At 40.7% G+C, this 20,446-nt stretch overlaps 1 protein-coding gene and 1 long non-coding RNA gene across 3 annotated transcripts in view; one reads left to right on the top strand and one right to left on the bottom strand.

Moving 5' to 3' along the window:
- The window catches only part of LOC127462596 (uncharacterized), a 71,182-nt gene extending 51,751 nt beyond the window's left edge, over window positions 1–19,431 (bottom strand). The window contains exons 1-2 of the long non-coding RNA XR_007900497.1: window positions 19,247–19,431; window positions 11,432–11,537 (exon numbers count right to left, since the gene is read on the bottom strand). This is a non-coding gene — a long non-coding RNA (uncharacterized LOC127462596). The remainder of the gene's footprint in view (window positions 1–11,431; window positions 11,538–19,246) is intronic.
- A 534-nt stretch (window positions 19,432–19,965) lies between these two features.
- Window positions 19,966–20,446, top strand: part of SMPD3 (sphingomyelin phosphodiesterase 3) — an 83,881-nt gene continuing 83,400 nt past the window's right edge. Inside the window, exon 1 of one of the 2 annotated variants that reach the window (XM_051771276.1) lies at window positions 19,966–20,003. The gene's annotated coding sequence lies outside the window, so the exon portion shown is untranslated. Of the gene's footprint in view, window positions 20,004–20,160; window positions 20,248–20,446 lie in introns of those variants that run through there. The other variant, XM_051771275.1, reaches the window with a different exon arrangement.

Here is a 20,446-nt window from a genome sequence, read left to right as displayed (position 1 = left end):
ACAATAAAATAGTTGCAGCAGGCACTCCCAAGAATCAAAGCATTCGAAAGTCTGAAATTACAACTGGAAATCGAGCTCTAATTTCATTGTAGGTACACCAATAACATTGGCTTAGGCATTCAAATAAAAGCACTTTTCAGAGGTGAAAAGGTGCAAAATCTGAACGTAAATATTCAAACTGAATTTTCAGCCTTTCTTAGCATTACAGCACTGTTGATATGCTATGGAAATAACACATTTCAGTGATAAATACTTCCCTGCTATTATACGGATTAGTTCAGTTCAACAGAGTTAGAAATTTGCCCTTCCAAAGGGTAGCAACAGATTAAAACTTCTCCTTGGTACTTTTAAAAGCTGCCTGTAAAAGCTCAGGGTCTTCTCTTTGAATCTCATGTTTACACAGTATTTGCATAACATTCTCATATTGTGTTTGTTCTCTGACAGACAGACCTCTTGGGTAAAGTTTTATCAAAGAAACACTTTCTTCCCTTGAAGTAACTCTGTATTCATAGCCATTTTGCCTAATTTATGCTAAGTTGTTTAAATCATGCTTTTTCCTCCCTGTGTTCCAAATCATAACTTATGTCTATTCAGCATGGAGAGCACAGTGTCAGACACAGAACTGTTGGTCTCCTCTCCTGTCTGCCTGGCTGTGCTCCTTCCCTTCCTCACAAAGCAGTACTGCTGCACAGGGTCTGCTACACAGCTCCAAAAACACCCCAAAGAAGTGCTACAGAGACTGGGAAGACATGAAGTGAGGTAGAAGCTATCTCATAATCTTAGTTTACAGGGAAGTTTCAATGACAAGTCACAAACTAAATATTCTTCATTTCTCTGAGCAAAAGACAAAGATCTTCTGGAGTCCAAATGTCTTTCATATTGTTCTTGGATATTGGCACTATTGAAAGCCCTTCATCAAATTGTTCATTCATGCAGTTTAACTGAAAAGCTTCTCATGTACTTACTCATGTTACAGGACACCAATTCTATTGAACTTTGGGACATTTTAAGCATTTTACCTCTACAATATTACCTAAAGTAAAACACCAGGCCAGAATTTAGAAAATCATAGAAAAAATTTTAATTAAACCATGTCTTGTCACTAAATTCTTGAAAGAGAGCAACCTTTCATGAAGGTTTTTTATGGAGATTTTGCTGAACCACTTAAAAAAATCATCTCGGAATGAACACTCACTATTTCAGTGGCAACCCATCAGTTACAGGATTCCCCAGAAAAGAATTTTGAACATCTCACAGACTGAAGCTGGTAATGTGTTCCAAAACAAGGGGCTTTTTACTGATGGCTGGCAGTGAGGTGTGTTCTTTGATACCTATGTTTATGCCTATAAAACTAAACTTTTCAGAAATATCGAAAGTAACAATCTAACAAATGTATCATGTTCAAAGAATTCAGAACAATTTCTCAGCAGGTTTAAAAAGCCACAGATCTCCTACATTACATTAAAATATCTGACCTGTTAACACACTTCATTCACTCATTAAAAAAAAACCAAACTAATTTTTGTTTTATACCTCAACCATCCACTTTCTCTATAGTCTTACATTTCCAAGTTATGAGTGACAAATCTGTAGGCACATTTAAGTTCCCCAACCACCGTGCTATCCAGAAAAATCAATATCAACCATGATTTGGAGAGCTTTCAAGTCAGACTTAAGGACAAATTCTTAGATATGCTGTCAAATTTTTGCTTTAATGTTATTTTCTCAAGCTTTAAACAGAAGCTGTGCATACACCTTCTCTCTACAAGGGAAATTCAGACATTAAAAACATAATCAACAAAATGTGAGCCCTAAGGGGAAGGTAGTCCATTATCTTGAAATATCTTGGCAATACTATGCAAGGGGAAAGAACTGCCAAAACTCAAGTTAGGAGATTGTACCTACTACTCGGTACTAATTTCAATTCCGATTTAATGGCAAACCCAAAAATCAAGAAGGGACTAGCATTTAAAAAAAAATAACATAAACTAGTAAGCACTCAAAGTACAAAGAACTAACCAGAAAAATCCTTAAATTTAGTAACTGTGCTGTCAGAGCATTTCATGTACTCAGCACGTGCTGATCCTGGTTTGTTTTGGTTTCTTAAAATAAAGGGGAGTGGTCCCTTCACTAGGGACCTTTCTATGTTCCATAAATCAAATAAGGAATCTCTGCATTCCCAAGGATGGCCAGTGAACAAGAAGGAATACAGATGAGTGTACTGCTCTGAACAGGAGGATCAAAAACCAGAGACATTTTGAGTGCCCAGAGAAACAAGTCCGTAGTATCTATTACAGGTCATTAAACTTGTTCACAGAACAAGAGCATGAGATGCCCGGATGTTTCTGTGTATTGTGACAAGACCAAAAGCAATCTTTGTCTCCTGTTGCTCACTTGGAAGCTGCAATTATTCTGGCCAGTAGAACTTGAAAAAGGATACCCATTCTTTCAGAAATCTGAAGCACAGTTTACTAGTCTGGATGATTACACTGCTTAAAAATTGCAGATCCAACCATAATTATTCAATTTGCTGAGCAACAAAAAGATCTGAAACTGAAAATAAATGTTTGACTCCTGCTTTGCTGCCTTTTGTACATTCTGCCTTGGAACATAATGATGGATTGTGTGCCTTCAACCTAATGGGTTTTTCCATAGTGACTCTCTGATTTTAATTCTTCCCTTTTACCTGTTTTTCCATTAGGATCTAGAAAGATCTCAAGATACTTGTCAAGTGGGCTTTAAAATGAGATTTCTTAGATTTCTAATGAACAAATAAGAGAAATAAAGGTCAAGAAAGAGAAGAAAATAAAGATTTCAGACTGTTTTCCAGTGCTGATAAGGTAAAACAACCTACCTGCAAACTGCAGAACATCTCGTTCCCTAAAGATATCATCCAGATGCTGGATAAATCACCCACCCTGGTCATCTTATAAGAGGTAACAAAACCTCTCATGATTTTGAACTTAGTAAATTTTTTTAGTACTAGATATCTGATGATAGCTACCTAAATTGTGATAGTGTTGTCTTGTAAACTCTGAGAACTGAGAAATATTAAGTGAAAAAAAGTACAAGAAAATTGCTTCAATTATGCTATTTTTAACTCTCAACATTTTCTAAATGCAAGCTGCTCTAAATAGTTGATTTGACTGCAATTTATATTAAGGAAACATTTCAACAACATACTGCTTTTTGATAAAAAGTTTGTAGTTAAGAGCATAAAAGTGATTAAAATGAAGTTTTTGGTGGTGGCCTGAAGAAAGCTTTGTTGGGTTGCACTCAGCCATTGAGGGAGTGTCATTTTTTCTTCCTGTAGGTTGCACTGGAAATAAAATGTTAAATAACACGTTGTACTAGAAATAACAAGGTTAAAAGTATTCTTAGATTAAAAGTATTGCATTCTTTTCCCTGCTAAAGAAAGATAATTCTCATCCATACCAATAAAAAATTCCCTCTGTAAATTATGGGCAATCAAGCTAACTTCATGTGCCATAAATACCAAAGGAGAATACAAACTGTCAGCTACTAGATGTCTTCATGTCTTAATCCATGGTAACTTGCCTTCTGGTTGTGTGGTCCAACAAGTAATTTAAAATCAATTTTGCAAGGCTGCAGTAGTGGTTTTGTGCATGGTAGGCCTTCAGCTCTTTATGGGAAGCTGAATTTAGAAGCAATTGCTGCTGTCTTTTGAAGCAAATCTGAGAAATTTTGAATGCCAGGGTTTATGGGCATTATTCTGACTGTATTTAGGAAGCTGAATTAAATATTTTTACTTTTAAGGATTCAGTGTTTAATTAGCACACACCTTTTAGTAAACCCAATTGTAGGGCCATGCTGTGTTTGCCTGCCCTTCAGAAACAGAGACTTGAAATGCCACTCTGCTAGAGCAGTTAAACTAGAAGTGCAGCAGCAGAACAAGCAAACTTGCCTTTTGGGGACCATGTCAGTGAAATATTTGTCTTTATCAACACAATTAACTATCAATGGAAAATGAACCCAATTTCATTCTCTTGAGCAACTCCTTCAGATATAGTTTAGTCATTATGAAACCCTTTATCCTTCCTCATTGATGGCAGGTCAGTATAATCAGTTTTCTTCACACAAAGGACAGCTGCCTCATGATGAATAAGGCACAGGTTTTCTGTCTTAGGAAAAAATCTTCCTGTCTCAAGTTTTTCTCTCTTCACGTAGGCTCCATGGGGAGAGTGTTGGAAGCCACGGCATAAAGTTACAATGGAAAAATTGATTTCCCACTGTGGATACTAATAGATGAAAGCATACAATTAAATCATATCATAACTAAAAAATATCTTGGTCACCGTCTCATGGAATCTCCAAATTTTTGAAAATTAGCAGAAAAGATTGCACTGTCTAATTAATGCCTCTTAGCATTACTGTCTGACATTTCCCTGTCATAATTCTGAAATCTTGTACATTTACAACTATTTCATGCTTTTTTGCTCCTGGTTTCTTAACTGATGCTTTAAAATCAATTGCTTTCTCAGTTCAGTCTATTTTATCTGTGCAGTTGATATCTACACTTGAAACAGTGGTAAAAAAGTGTTGCAATGACACACATAGAATACTGTGCCATGGTATTTCTCATTGATGAAACACTGAACTTCAAATGGCAGAATCATGAAAGACTTATGCAAGACACCTCAAGTCAGTTTTCAGTACTCTCTATGTGAACTGGAAGGTCTAAAAATAATCTCAAATCCCTATTTAGATAGTGACTACTTGAGGGCAGATCAAGGTTGTATCTATGAATTTTTTAAAGTAGTTGTATTTTTGAGCAAATACCTTGAATTTATTCTGTTATATATCCTTTCAATTTTATGAGGCTTTTACTGTGCCATTTATTTTAGCTACAACATTTGGCACAACCTCTGCTTTTGTATTCTGTTATCTACTTAAGAAATCATTCTTACTTTATTTTAATTCATCGGTTTATTTCTTTGCAAGGCAAAGAAAACATTGAGCCTATACGGTTATAATTCACAGAGGAGGAGAAAATGGAGGTAGTGAGGGTGAATCATCACATCTGCTGTTCTTTCCTTTAATAAGAGAAAACCTTCGAAAGCATAATTGGGCAACCCTTAGACAGAATGATTAGTTATCCTTCAGTATGGCTAATTAAATGTTTACTAAGCCCATCAATAAGAATTTGGATGTACAAAACTTGGAAAGAAGCAACACATTGAGGTATCTGTTGAAAATAACATCAGTAATCTTTTCTTGCTTTCCTTCAGAAGACAGATGACCTACTGAGACAAACACAGGGATTTCACTGAAACTGGGGAGAAATTTAATCTTCTGTCTCGGTTTCCCTAAATCTCTGCTATGTGTGCAGGAAAACGGGAGTCACTGTCTGCAGGGTAAGCAGACTGGTTGCTGCTGACAACAGCACACTACAGCTGCTGTTAGCAGAAACCAGGATGCATGGACCCAGTTATTCAGCTGTACTTGAATGGCTGATGGCTGCATATGTAAGATCTTGAAGAACTTTTCATACTTGTTTTGATAAAGACATTTCACTTTTACTTCTGTATGGAACCAAGTGTAACTGTAGCAAACTCATCCTAGGCAGCCCTAATTCCAGTTTAAAAGGGAGTTCTCAGGAATTTCTGTGTGAACTTGGAAGCAAAGTAATGCTTCTTCTCCTATTCTGATGCCCAAAAAGTCATAGTTCAGAACTGCAGGTATGAAAGAGGAGGCTTGGATTAACTGAGTTACTGCAACTTGCATGAAATAACTTCCGTCATTAAATCCTTTAATTGAAAGATAATCTGAACTGTTACTGTTTGAACAAATATATTTAGATTGCTCACAACTATTCTGAAAGCATTTTGGATGTGTCTATATCTCAATTTTTCTGATTTGCAAAGCAGAAAATGGTTACTGCTTTAGCAGGACCTTTTCAGCTAACAAAAGAACAAACTTGGCTTCATTAAGACTAATGGGGTGGAGAAACAAAGAGAAGTGAGCAGGGAGTAGTGTTGGCTGTTCTCCACACTAGCACCAAAACATTTGTTTATTTGTGGTCTTGTGGTTTGGGAAGGCCTTACAGGATCATACACTACTGAAGGCTTTCCTGAGCTCTAGAGTTACCTCAGGCAGGCTCTTTGTCAGGGCAGGTTTCCCACTGTCTGACAGTGCCTTCTGGAGAGGGAGCCAGATTGCACATAAAGCCCCAGCTTTGAGGTACCTTCTATTGTTACTTGAATGTGAAGGAAGTGACAAATGGAAGATTTTTTTTTTCCATTATTTTGTTCTTTACTATACCAAGAACACATTTTTAATAATATCAAGAGTCGTTATTCAGAGGGAACCATTTGCCACATAATTTCATAAATACTTTCCACACCTGCAATGTGTTTCAGTCAAACAAAAGTTGTAATAAAGTAAATGCTGTTTTAAACTTCCCTACTGTACTTTGCTACAACTTTTTAATGCTGAAAAGTTCAGCAAGGTAGGGAACCGAGAATACATAATTCTGACCTAAGTGAGTCTTGTGAAAACACTGGGGAAGGTACTTCAGGAAGCAATTTAGTAGTCAGCATGTAGCAGAGATGAGAATAATTATCAAACAGCTGTACATATCACAGACTTATGCTGTGATCCAGTTAGCATGCTGGTGGCATAGAACATCAGATCAGATAAGGCATCCATTACAACACAGATCTGACAGCACTTTAAATCCAAGAATCACTATGCAACATGGAACATCAGTATCAACTTCTCATCTTTTTAGGATGGCTGCAGAAATGAACTCTCTCAGTAGGGTGTGGCTGTGTGATCCATTTGCTATCAAGCAAACCTGTTATATTTAAGAAAGCATCTGAAAGGGAGCAAGAAATCACTACAATACCTACCCACTGAAAAAAGAAGCAGTAAATCTAACTTCTGCATGACTAGTTTAGGATAAACCACATGTGGATGAAGGCAACCCAAAGGGAGGCTTTGCTCACAGAACAGACATAAAACACACTGCCCAGTGTAATTTGGCTGTCCCAGCTTTCTGTCACAGTGCTTTAAAGCTGGCAGCACAGTTGCTAAAAATCTTCTCCTAGATGAGGGTGATGGTTGAACCACAGGGTCTCAAAGCATCAACAGCAGGGCCATTCATGGGACTAGAACATACAGGATCCTCTGTGCAAAGCCTTCAGCACCTTTCAATGCCACGTAATTCAGGGGTAGATGGGTTAGTGCTCAAACTTCTAAATTTACCTGTTAACTGTAACTCTTTTTTTTCTTTTAAACAACACTTGAAAGATTCTCCTATTGTGGTCATTAGCAAAAGTGTAAATTAACCTCTAATTTAAAACTACACTGAATAGTGACCTTTGATGAGCAAGTAAAGAGAAAATGTTTGGAAATACTGTACCAGTTTATTTGTAAGTTAACTAATAACACATCCTGCTTCACAAAATGCTTCGTAACTACCTGAAAAGCCCTATATAAACATTAATACTAGAGATGCCTTTCTAAAAGCCAGCTCCAGTTGGATTATAGTATTTTTTTGCTGCATTTTCTGCAGTACTTTGCTTTTGATGAGGAAGAATCCTACCTCTCTTTAGCTGACCACGTGTCTTTTTCTGAATTTTGGTGGGAGGGAAGGAGGCAGCACAACTCTCAGGACTTTTTAACATTGCTTTTTCTTTTCCTCAACCCCCCCCCGAAAAACTAAAACAAACAAAAAAGGACAGAGCCAAACATTTTGTAACTGCTCCCCATGTTACGATATCATTTATTAAACCAGAAAAAGCCAGAAAGACAATTGCTGGGAGCAGTAAGGCAACTGTTTAAAAGCAGGGACTCACATGGAACTGATGGGACTCACACCAGTTCCCATGTTATTGGAGATTCTCAGTCTGGATAGAAACATAGTACTTCTCATATTCATTGGCTTGGCTTTCATTTTTTTTTTTTAATTAATGATAAATGTACAGGTATGTAATTCATGTCCAAGACAACACACATTCAATTTGTCTTATTTGTAGGCTGCAGATTCACAGATTTTGTGCTTCACTGTAATAAAAAGAAGCATTTTCTTCCCCCAAGGAAACAAACAAAAAAGGACAGATTCAAATATTTCGTGCAGTCTCCACACAAAGCGCAGCCCGCACTGGCAGCACCCCGGTGCGGGGCAGCGGCGGACGCCGGGCGGGCTGAGCTCGGGGGCGGCGGGGCCGGACTCTGTCCCGGGGGACTCCCCCGGCCCTGCGGCCCCTCGCTCGGGCCCGGCCCCGCCCGGCCGAGCCGGCGCTGTGTGCGCCCCGCGGGCGGCGGGACTACACGTCCCGGCGGTCCCCGGGCGCGCTCGGCCCCGCCGCGCTCGGCCCCGCCGCGCTCGGCCCCGCCGCGCTCGGCCCCGCCGCGCTCGGCCCCGCCGCGCTCGGCCCCGCCGCGCTCGGCCCCGCCGCCCGTGCCGGGCCCGCGGGCGGGGCGGGGCGGCCGCAGCGCGGCGGGCGGGGCGCGGCCCCGGTGCCCGGGGGCGGGAGCGCGGCGCCGGCCCCGCCCGTGGCGCTCCGTGGAGCTGTTCAGCGCCCCGGTGCTGAGTGTGCCCGCGGCTCGCCCAGGCTCCGGCGGCGGTCCCTCCCCGGCGCTCCCGGCGCGGCCATGGCCCCGGCGCTCTGAGTGCCCGCCCGCCGCGCCCCGCCGTGGATGCAGCAGCTCCGGGCGCCCCTGGCAGGTAAAGCCTTTCCCTCCCCGCCCCTCCGCGTTGCATCCCCGGCCGCCCTCTGCTCCGAGCTGCCGGCTCCGGGGGCTTTGGCCGAGCCGAGAGCCGGCGGCTGCCGGAGGCGCGAGTGGTGTGGCGGGGAGCGAGCCCCGCGAGGCGAGCGCGGGGAACAAAGCGGTGCCGTGCATATGCTTTTTGAGTAGTTTTGTTATTTTAATTTCCGGGGAGCGGGGAAAGGAAGAGCGGGGTGGCTGGTTAGCTGCAAATATCTGTGCTTAGTTAGATGTAGGAAAAAAACCCCCTAATAATATTCATTTGCTCGTGGAATCCTGTTCCTATTCTCATGGTTCAGTGGTGGAAAAGATGTGTTTGTCATACAGGTAAGGTAGTGTTATAGTCAAGACTGCAAAATGGTTTCCTTGAGTACCCTCCTTAACTGTAATGCTTGTATAAATTTTGCACAGCAATCATTTCTTACTTATTTCTGTGTGGATCCCCAGCCTCACCAAGCTTGGACAAGCAGCAGAGGGTTAGAGACAGTGTAGCAGACACAGTGTTTCTGTGAAGAGGTTTCAGAAAAAGGGAGGAAAAAATCCCGCTGTATTTAAGGCCAAATGACAAGTTGCATCCTACATGAAGTCATTTACAGCCAAGCATTGTGCTGCTATGCCTGATGCTTCAGGCTTCCTCTTAGTGCTGGGTGATGAATAGTGAATTGAGCAAGCCTATTAAATGTGCATAATCAAGCAGCAAGTGTTCTTAACTGCTTGTACTGTAGTAGCTACTGTTGTCACAGGATCAGTGAGTATTCCTCAGCTATCAAAAGACTGTATTTTACCCTAGATTGAGTAGCATGCAGCTGTACCCCTTTTGTGATGCTGGTAATTTGGGTTAACTTAAAATTTCTCAGTGTGGCATGGAAAGGGGGAGGCTGGCAAAACAGAAACTCAGCACTCTTCCTGGGTGTAGACAGTGAGAAAAGTTTAACCTAAGAGACTGCCTGTAGCCAGACCAGGGATTTGCACAGTTTCTGTGCTGGTTTTGAAAAGAAACTGAAGAACCAAACTAAGATTAAAAAATTGCTTCCTTTGGAATACCAAATACAATCTAATTAGTATACTCCTAGCACTTCGTCTTAACTCACTTCTGCTCTGTATCTAGAATTTCTTTGTGTCTAAGGCATCCCCTGCACCTCATGTTACTATGTCATGTATTACACCAGAAAAAGAGCCAGAAAGACAATTGCTAGGAGCAGTAAGGCAACTGTCTAAAAGCACCAGTTCCCATGTTATTAGAGATTCTCCAGTCTGGATAGAAACATAGTACTTCTTATATTCATTGACTAGGATTTTTTTTTTTTAAACCAATGATTAAGGTTCAGGTATGTAATTCATTTCCAAGATAGCATCCATTCAATTTGTCTTATATAGGCTGCAGATTAACAGATTTTGTGCTTTACTGTAATAAAAAGAAGTTGAACAGTTTGGGTACTATCTGACTGTCATTGCACATCCAAAAGCTCTCCTCCCAGCAGGTACCTTGGACATGCAGGGGCATAACCATAATGTCTGTAGCCTTTTAGGAATAATCGAGTTAACAATTATAATAGTGCATTAGTGTAAAATTAAAAATCAATTTGTGCACATGACTGTATGCAAGGCAAGCTTCCCCCCTCCCCAGCAGAATGACAAGATTTCCTGACACAGCTCCTCCCTACCTCTGCCTTTTAGTCTAAGCACCAGCAAAGCCTCAGAGCACGTGATCAGCTGTGTGTGATTTAAGCAATGCTATTGAATTTTTTCCACAGGGAACAATTACTATAGTGTGACAAGTCAACCATTTTGATCTTAACAGATCTAGCTCTGTTTAGTGATGGTATCTACTGCCTAACCCACTCTGAATATCTCCCTGGAGCAGTTTGCCTCTAATTTAAAAGGACACTGTTAAACCTTAAAATAGGTTCTCATTTTTGGGTAGGAATAAGAGGCTTAATAGCAGAAGGACACTGTAGACATTTCAGCAGTATATTTTCTGTTGCTGCTGGCTGTAATAGCCCTCAAGAAGCCACTCAAATATCTGAGAAGCCAAGCAGCATGCTCTGACCACACCCCTACACTGCTATAATTCACAAACCCAGACTCTGGGCTTGCTGCCACATTCATGTTTCTACCTGGTCAGTCAGGACAAAGACAAAGCTGCTTCGTACTAATGAAGCTGGGGCAGCTTTTAATAGAGCCAACGATCTGGTCTGCCCAAAATATACTAAAAATGACACGTGTGTCCCCAGACATTGTTTATGCTAAAGGCTATTGCAAATAGAACATTTATGCTAATTACTTGCATGTCAGCTTGGGCAATAGACAATCAATATTTTTCAGATGTAGGATCCACTGCAACTTTCCCAGTTATCGTGCATTCAGTACAGTACATTAAATCTCAAGTTGCAATTTCTTTGTGGAAATGTTTATTTTAACTTCTACAGTAGACTGCTGAAGTCATGGAAATGTTTCCATTACACTTAAGTAAAAGTCTATTTTTCAAAAAGGCTTGCACGAAAACCTGACCTGGATATATTTTTAACATTAGAGCCATGCTTATGACAACACTATACAGTAACAAAAGGCTTAAAAAAAAATCCTTATAAGCACAATCTGTACAAAAATGCTATAGTTAAAAATCAACATGTGCTATTGAAAAGCAAAGACTTTTTTTTACTGCTGTCTATATGAGGGAGAATGACAAGACACATACCTTTATTAAGGAGAACTGAAGTACCTTCTATTGCCAAAACATCTTTTTAATATGGTCTTTTGTTCCCTGGATTGTGGCTGAGATGGCCTACGTATTTTCTACAATTCTAAAATGAGAAAAAATTATTTTATGTATTGTATAGTAAAAATTCTCTGCTTGAATTCTAGCAATGCTTGGCATTAAACATAACTAGATTTTACTTATGCCCATAAATGCCTCTAAACTCTTATATGATACTCCCAAGTCTACTCTTCAAAGAAGATATTTAAATGCACAATGCAATGTGCATTTAAGCAATTACCAAATTGCTTCCTCTCACAAGAGAGGGCCTGCTAACTCAAAAGAAGTAATCCCAATAACTTCCTTCAAGTAGCAAGTGATATTTTCAGCAATTTTTGAAGGTATAGCTTCTAACTTATGAATATTTAACTGTAGTGTTTAAGCATTTGTAGTATGTTCTCCTCAACATTCAGGAGTAAACAGAAGAAAACTGTAACCTCACTTCAGGCATTATTTCTATAATCATGTACTTTTATGTCTCACAGGTCAAAGTCACTCTAAATTCTGGCAAAATGTTAGACTATGGTTGAATTGTGACATTGCTGTAAAGAGGGACATAATTTGAGCTGACAACACACTGCTGACAAAGATTTGTGCAGAAATATTCACTTCCATTTTATTTTGTTTAGAACAACTAGTTCCTGAGAAATGTGTAGTTTGGGAACAGAATCTATGCAGAATTGCAATGAATATAAGATTTTCCTGCTTTAAGTTCTACTCAGCTTTGTTTCTAGTGCTTGGGCTGGAGGCAAGAGGAAAGTAATGGGACATGGGACAAGCCCTGCACATAAGGTTGTATTTATCCACTGGGAAGTCACTAGATTTTGATGATTCTTGACTTAATCATGCTCACCCTGGCCCTGTTAGAGTCACTCAGCTTTTACTCTAAAAGCAGCAGAATGCTGCCATGCCTTGGTGAAGTGACCAGCAAATATCCTCTTGGGTCAAAGCAGGAACAAGCAACTTTATGGTTAGAGAAAATCTCTGTGAAGGTGAGGGAGACTGAGCAATCTCTCGGGCTTGAATCTTGTGCTACAACTTTAAGGTTTAAAAATATATTTAAAGAGCAGAAAGCAAGCACTCTGCATGTGAGCTGACCCTTACCATCCCAAGGGAAAAATCCCCGCGGTGCACGATGAGTTCAGTGCCCGCTGCAGAGAGCGTGGCCTGGGCTCTGTCCGGGGGCTCACTGCTCTCTCAGAGATACACTGGGGGAAGAGTTTAACAATCACCCCCCGCTCCTCACCCTCGCTCCCTTGTATTCTAAAAGGCATCAACTTGAACAGGATTCTATTACTGTTACATAATCTCAAAGTTTAGCCACATACAGCTCCTCAAACCTGAAAGCCAAGCTAATAAATGCAAGACAACTATTTTCTCTGAGGTAGTTAAGACTTCTGTCAACTACTGTTACTCAAGCACAATCTATTTCAGTGTTAACAATAGCAAAAATAACCTCTAAAATGACAAGCCATATCTGTCACTGAAAAGTACACCAGCCTTTAATATATTTTAGAAATGACTCATGTAAGAGAGACAGAATCACTGGATTCCATCTGTCCCTCTTAACTATTTCTAAATGAGTTAACATTGATTAACATTCTTGCTTCAATACAGGTTTTGGTGGTTTTTTAGTTCTTTCCCACCTATACTGTGCTTCAAGTACAGTAGAATCTATTCACTTTTAAGCAAGGATGTCTTGCTTTAATCTCTCTCCTCTTTGCCAAAAGAAGAATTAAGTAGTCGCTTTATTCCCTTCACTTACTCAAAACATTGATACAACCATGTTGGAGAAAGGGGTAAAAATCTATAGACTCCTTTAGGGTAACTGCAAAGAGGCTAGTGGAAAAATTCATCATCACTTGCTTCAAGAAATTGTGCAACTTTGTTTTCTTTCTTCACTAAGCAGTTACTGGATGGAGAAAATCTGAGTTTAACCCTTTCTGGGAAGAGAAAAATTATTTAAGAAAAATAAGCAGCTATCTGTTGAGGGGCTGCAGCTTTCTGTACAGGTTACTCCACCCTTCCCATATTGCTAAGCAGAACAGTCTGTCATTGGTATTGAAAACAATGAGAAGTTCTGTCTCGGTGAGAAATGACAAGTGAAAATAATCAGAATAGTGAGTATGCCCCAAAACACTTCAAATGTCTCAGACTGGAAGAAAAACTACTCAGTTGCTGTCTCCTTCATCACAGTTACTTCTGTGAAATCAGTACTGTCATAGGGATGAGAGATCAGAGTTTAATAGCTTTTTCCATAGAATCCTTCATCCAGCTCCAAGCTGAACTCCATTGAGGACCCTACCAGCAGAAGACAGGGAGAGTCTAGAAAACACAGCATAGACAAGAGTCTGTTATCCAAGCTAAAGAACTGCCACAGACAAATGAAGAAAGATAAGAACCTTGTTAATTTTATTATTTCCTTGTGGACTGGGATATGTCAGTAGATCTATTCAGAGGATAGAAGTTTGTGTTCTCCAAGAGGAGAAGGATCTTTAGTGTATTTAGTTATTGTAAATAACTCTTCCATTACACCCAATCACTCTTTCACCTGGTGGTCTGCCAGCAGCTACCTACAATTCTTCCAAAGGGTTCCATAACACAGCCTCAAAGAAAGCTTTCCTCTCTGCAGTCTCAGTTTCAAAGGTATGTATTTCTTTCCCAGAAAAGCTAGGAAAATCCTGACAGATGGAAGAACCAGTAAACAGCTTCAGCCCTGGAATGGCTGCATATTAACTCTATGTCAAGCAGAGATTAAGCTCTAATTTCATAATCTGCCTCTGAAGAGCTACTTCTGACAATACCACAAGGCTCAGCTCCAGATTTCCCAATTCAGCACTTTCCTATACATAGTCTTTATGTCTGTGCCACAACACAAGTTGTATCATGTCAGCCATTTTTACAGGATATGAAAAGTCACTTAATCTAACTTCTTACTGAACATATTACACGTAAATGGAATAGCAAGCCTTGTTTTAAGAAGGATGGAAGATTAATAAACTCTGCAGTGATGTTCCTATTACTTTCGGAGGTTGCAATGAGCATGTCTTGCCAGCTGGAAGTGTGACTTACTCAGATAATTTTGATTAATCAGAATACAATGTAAAAACTATGATGAAGCTAAAGCCTCTGTATTTTCCATGATGGAAAGAGTTTATTAGCCTAATGGAAAAATTAAGTTTTAATTCAGTTCACACTTCCTTAACTGTATTGGTTCAAATTTTGACTGGTTTGTTAACAGGAATTCTCTTTGGTAACTGAAATTACTTAAAGCACAAAATCTTGAAAACTTGAAAGGCTTAACAATTTTTTTTTTTTTTCAGAGGGAATTAATTGAGATTCCTTTTAGTTAATAGCATGCTAAGTAGCAGCTAGCTCCTTCTAGCCTGGCACGTAAGTAGATTTTATCTGCTCTTAAAATACCCTTCCAATCACATTCTGGTGAATAGTTTTATTCTTCTGAAGCAAGTTTACATGTTATTTCCAGCACAGTAAATTTACATAGACAGCACGTTCACCTAACAACGATGACATTCCTTAATATTAATAGGATAATGCTTAGTTTGAATCCAGACTACAGAGTATATCCTAGTAACAAGCAGGGAAGATAAGCTGTAGCTCACCAGTTTTTGTCTCCAGCTTTCTTGGACTTGACTACTTGCTCTTTTTAGCATAAGATATCTGCAGCTTCACTTAATGAGAAAAAGTATATTAGTTACCAGTTCACAGCTGCAGACTTCTGGACATTTTCAAATTTGTTTGCCTCTCATGGTTATGATTAATTATAAGGCTTGTCATGACCACACCTGAGTACCTCACTCAGTAGGGTTTTGGAGACAACTTCTGTGCCTCAAAGACTAGCACTATGCTACCTTCCTATTGGAAGTCACGTCCTGGGATTAGGGAGTTGACTTGTCTGAGAGAAAGACAGAAAAAAAATTAACACTCTCACTCTCTTCATGCTGCTGTCTTACTTGACTGTTTTCACTTTCTGTGCACAAAAAAATACCAGAACAACACTGTGTAACTTTTAGTAAGACTATTCTGTACTACTGGAATTATTATACTGGCATAAATTCTGTTACCAATATAATAATACAGTTTTCACTTTCTAGCCCAGAACAGAGGGATCTATTATGAACACAATTCTACCACCATAACAGCATCACAATGGGAGAAGACTTGTTTGAGAGGCAAAGGTTCAGATTGGAACAAACCTTTCTCAGATGCACAGTCCCTCGCTAGAGGCATAACATGACAGGTCTAAATTAATGCTGGAGGTCATAGGTACAGTGGGGAAATAAAATCCATTTGCTAATTATTAGTTACTGCTGTAAGCACACTCAGTTTTCTTTATCATTAAGAAACAAGAAGTATGGAAGATACCTAGAAGATGACAAACAGTAACATCTAACATGTTATCAGTGTCCCAGGAGTTTTAATCTTCTGGGGCCTTCTTCATGAGGACAGCTGCCAGGGCAGATGCTTGGCTGACTAATTGGCACTAGCAATAAACAATATTTGAATTTGTCCAGGAAAGGAGCAGAGGGTCTGAGAAAGAATTATCAATATATATTAAAAAAAATCTGGTATGTCTCTATTGAAATTATTATCTGTGTGATTCATTTCTGTAACTTGAAATTGCTCTAACCCAAGTAGTGGTTTATAAAGCTCTCAACCCTATCTGACTGAATCTTAGGTATTGGAAGATTATAAAGCAGGTATAGAGTACAAAAATAAAACAAACTGCTCCTATAATAAGGAATACTATACTCTTGGGGCTTCATAAAACAATTTTGCATCTAGGCCTGACTAGCTTACAAGCAAATAGAACTTTTCATCAAAAAGATTGCTAGATTGTTTAGCAATATGCCAGCCCCTGAGCTACAAGACAATCTATCCCATCTGTAACACCAATGTCACCACAAAGAAGTTATTATCTAACTTATTGACAAAAGGTATCAATCTCACACTTCTCAGGAGCTGTTACCTGACTTCTGTAACATCTGAAAGTACTTAGATGCTTCTTTCAGTGATTGCAGAGTTACTGTGAAACAACGAAAAGAACTGGGCTAGACCTTCCTTGCATTCAGACATGCACTTTCCAGATAGAACTCAGGGGCAAACTAGGTTGTCAAATTGAAGAAAATCACCCTAAAAATTTAGGAAAAGAAGTGATAGACAAACAAGTTGCAAAGGAACCTGGAAAAAGGATGAGGCTGAAAAAAGCAACCAATTGCCAAGGACTGAATAGAGAGGATTGAAATATAGGGTATTTGTGTGCAGCAACAACTGTGTTAAAAGCTTCTGAATAAAAAATTAACATCTGATGGCATACTCCCTAGGACTTACATCTAGTCTGAGAAGGAGAGCTGTTAAGATAGTGAGTGAGCCAGCAAGACAGATGGCTGGTGAAGGAACTGACACTGCCAGAGCTGGAACATTCAGTAGAGAGGAAAAACAACAGCTCTACCCATGAAGGAGCTGCTGCCAAGCACGTAAGTGAAGGGAGAGGACTCACGCAATTCCAACAGTTTCTGTAAAATGTGGATGAGGTGCAGAACTGCAGGCAATGGATAAGGCCCCAAGCCTGACAGTTCAGTACCAGTGCAGAAGCAAATAGACAATGGAATGATTAAAAGGTCATACATTACCTGAAAAAACCAGCAGCAAATAGTACAGAGACATCAAATTATACAAGTGAGAAAAAAAGATTTTACATGTCAGTACAGAAAATACTCAATAGACATTAGCACTGAAAAGATAATTCTATCACCTAGAATTCATTTGCAAAAAGTTAGCTCTTAGTATTCAATATGAAAAGCGGTGTCAGAAGCTAAGAATTGTGACATCACCCCACCCCTTCCCCCTGATTTAAACAGGTCTACTAAGAGGAAAATAGTTTCCACAAAGTTTGCATTTCTCACAGCTACAAATTTACTATCAGTAAGATTCCAGACATTCATAACAGTCAACTCCAACACCTGCATCTTGAGACCCGCTAAATATTTGCAGTCAAGTTTCTGCATACTTTCAAATATTTTTAGTACAATCCACTTCTCTTTACACTGACAAGAAACAAAATCCTGAAAAATTTGGCCATAACATATTGTTGGAAATAGAGTGACTTAAATGCATGGGAGGCAGAGGTTGTAGGAAGAACAAGTTTGAGAACTGAAGAGTTTTTCAGGCACTGGGAGGTGTCACAAGTTCTCATGAAAATTGATCTCAAATTTTGATTCCATTGTAAGAAGAAATAGTTCTGACAAAAAGGAGGTGTATAATACCCAAAATAAGCACCTAAATGTTAAAAAAAGTTTCTATATTGACTTTCTGTTAGCCAAGTTACTTTTTCTTATGACTTTTCCAGCCTATTACTGCTGCCATTCATTGAGAACAAGATGAAAACTGCATCCTTCTTTTGAGTTCTGTGATGGTGTTTCTGTGTTTAGCATTACTACACAGATATACGCTTCAGTACATGCTGTTTTCATCAAGCATGTGCTGTATAATTAGTGTTTAAGCTGTACAGTTCAAGAAAAAAGCTCATTGCTGAAGACAGCTCTCCTGAAACTCTTTAAGCACTGATGAGTCTTTGACCACTCCTGCAGAAGAAAAACAGCTATGGCCTGGACAAATAGAATATTGAAAATCATGTCAAATTTCTTACAGAATAAGATTATCTTTCTGGTATATAGAAAATTAGATTACTTTCCAAGATGCAGAAAGATTTTTAATACACAAACCAGGCAAACTAATTGAATAAACAGTATGGAATGGCTCCAAAACATTATAGATCACACATTAATGCAAAAAGCCAACATAATTATGAAGTACCCATCTCAGACTTTTAGGTACACAAAATAGATGTAAACAAACCAGTAATGTCATAATGAGAATAAAACTGATAATCAGAATGACAAAAATAAGTCAATGTAACTGATCAAAATAATTAATATGTTTACAGTTCAGAGAAGAAAATCCAAACAGTTTAAGAATCAGCATAAGCAAGACAACCTAAATTTACTATTAAGCTATTTTAGAGAACCAGGTGGTGCAAGTCTTAGATGAAGCCATTCTCTCTGAAAACTACAGAGAACCCGTGTACCAATTGAATGCCTTTTCCATTAGTTGGAAACAGGCTCACAGAGAGCTGACAGAGCTCAACACCCCTCCCAACGCCTCAAGCCTTGCCACTTAGCTACAGATATAGCAGGAATTAAAACACAGTTTCATGGTATTTCCCTTCTTACTCAGGCCACCTCAAGTTTCCCTTTCCTAGCTTTTTGTTGCATTCCAGTTCTGCCAGGAGGCAGCAGGAAAGCCAGTGCTGCCACAAGGAGATGCCAGGTAACAAAAGTGCCAGAAGGCAACAGGTAACAGGAGCAGCCATCCTACACCCAGAGAGGATTATCGGCTGCTCCAGGCAGGGCAACTTCTGCCAGGCCCTCGCTCAGTCCCGAGTCCATTCTGCAGTCACTCCCCAGGTTAGGAACTGGCACAAGTGGGCAAATGGCCGGCAAGCCAGCCAGGCAGTTTGGCACCAGTAAAGATGGCAGAGCTTAGTCATCATAATCAGTTAAGGCATCTTTTCCCAGGTATAAAGACCGTGTTGTTAAAAGTTTGTTGCGAAGCATTGTTAAGATACAGGTAAGGGAAAAGTGAGGCTGTTTGTCAAGAGGGCACCGACACTTTACTTCTGGAGCCAACGTTCAATACCTCCAAACAAATACAGCATTGAGGAGAATAACGTACAGATAATACATCGCCTGGAGGAAAACACCAGCTGCCCCTTCGCCCTTCCCAGAGCAGCAGCACGGCCACCTCTGACTGTCCCCTCAGCGCCGCCGCCCTCACGGCGCGGCCCCGCCCCCGCCCCGAGCAGCCAATGGGAGAGCGCGCGGCGGGAACGCGGGCCCGCTGCCCGCACGTGCCGGGGCGCGCGCGCCGTTAGCGGCCCCTGAGGGCGCGCGAGGCCTCCCTCGGCCGTGGGACCGCGCGGGAGAGAGGGACGGGCAGGGACGGGCAGGGACGGGCAGGGAAAGGGCCGGACCAGCCCAGGGAGAGCACCTCGGCCGTGGGACCGCACGGGAGAGAGACAGGGACGGGCAGGGAAAGGGCCGGACCAGCCCAGCGAGAGCGGCAGCTGAGACGGGCCGGTGAGCGGGAGGCGCGGGCGGTGCCGCGGGATTTCTGCCCGTAAAGCTCCCGTGGGTCACCTCGCTCCTCAGGGTGGGGGTTTTCCTTGGAAAGGCCTCAGGGCGCTTTCTCCAGTGTTGCCATTGGGAATTAACCCTGCTGGGCAGCATGGAGGAAAAAAAGGTGTTTGAATGGCAGAAGCTTTATTAAGTAATTGAATGTTTTATTAAATAATTTGTTTCTAAATAAGCGTTGTTTTAATAGGCTTTGTCTTTTGGGTTTTTTTGTTTGCCAGTGTGCAGCTCCTGACGGACGGTCCCGGGTGAGGCCGAAGCCAGTGGCCTGTGCCAGGTTCAGCGCAGGGAGGTGCGAGGTGAGGCTCGGGGTGCGTGTGCCCCTTTTCAGGGCACCTCACAGGGACCAGCCCAGCGCACAAAACACGGAATTGGGCAAGGGCAACAGCAAGTGATAAGTAAGTCTTGCAGGACAATTTCTTTCGGTTGAATTTACCGAGAAATGCTGACAGCGCAGGAGGCACGTGGATCTGCCATCCTCCCCCTTAAGTGAGTGAACCTCTGAGTTGGATAAGCACTCTTGATCCTCGAGGGCAGCCTGGAGTGAGCTCTACCAGATTTTATTGAGACTTTAGAATCTTGGGATCAAATTGATTAGCTATTCTGTGTTGTGTTTGCTCAAGGGACAGGAAGTAAACATTAAATTACACCCACTTGAAGTCACTTGCTAATGAATAATGTAATTATACGCTAGGGTATTAGAAGGTTTTTACATTAAGTCCCTGATGTTTGTGTTTTCTCA

Source organism: Manacus candei, unplaced genomic scaffold, assembly GCF_025592945.1.
Source record: "Manacus candei isolate 608988 ecotype Guabito, Panama unplaced genomic scaffold, ASM2559294v1 h1tg000131l, whole genome shotgun sequence".
NCBI lineage: Eukaryota > Metazoa > Chordata > Aves > Passeriformes > Pipridae > Manacus > Manacus candei.
Note: the sequence above shows the minus strand (reverse complement) of the source record. Positions and strands in the feature narration are given on the sequence as shown.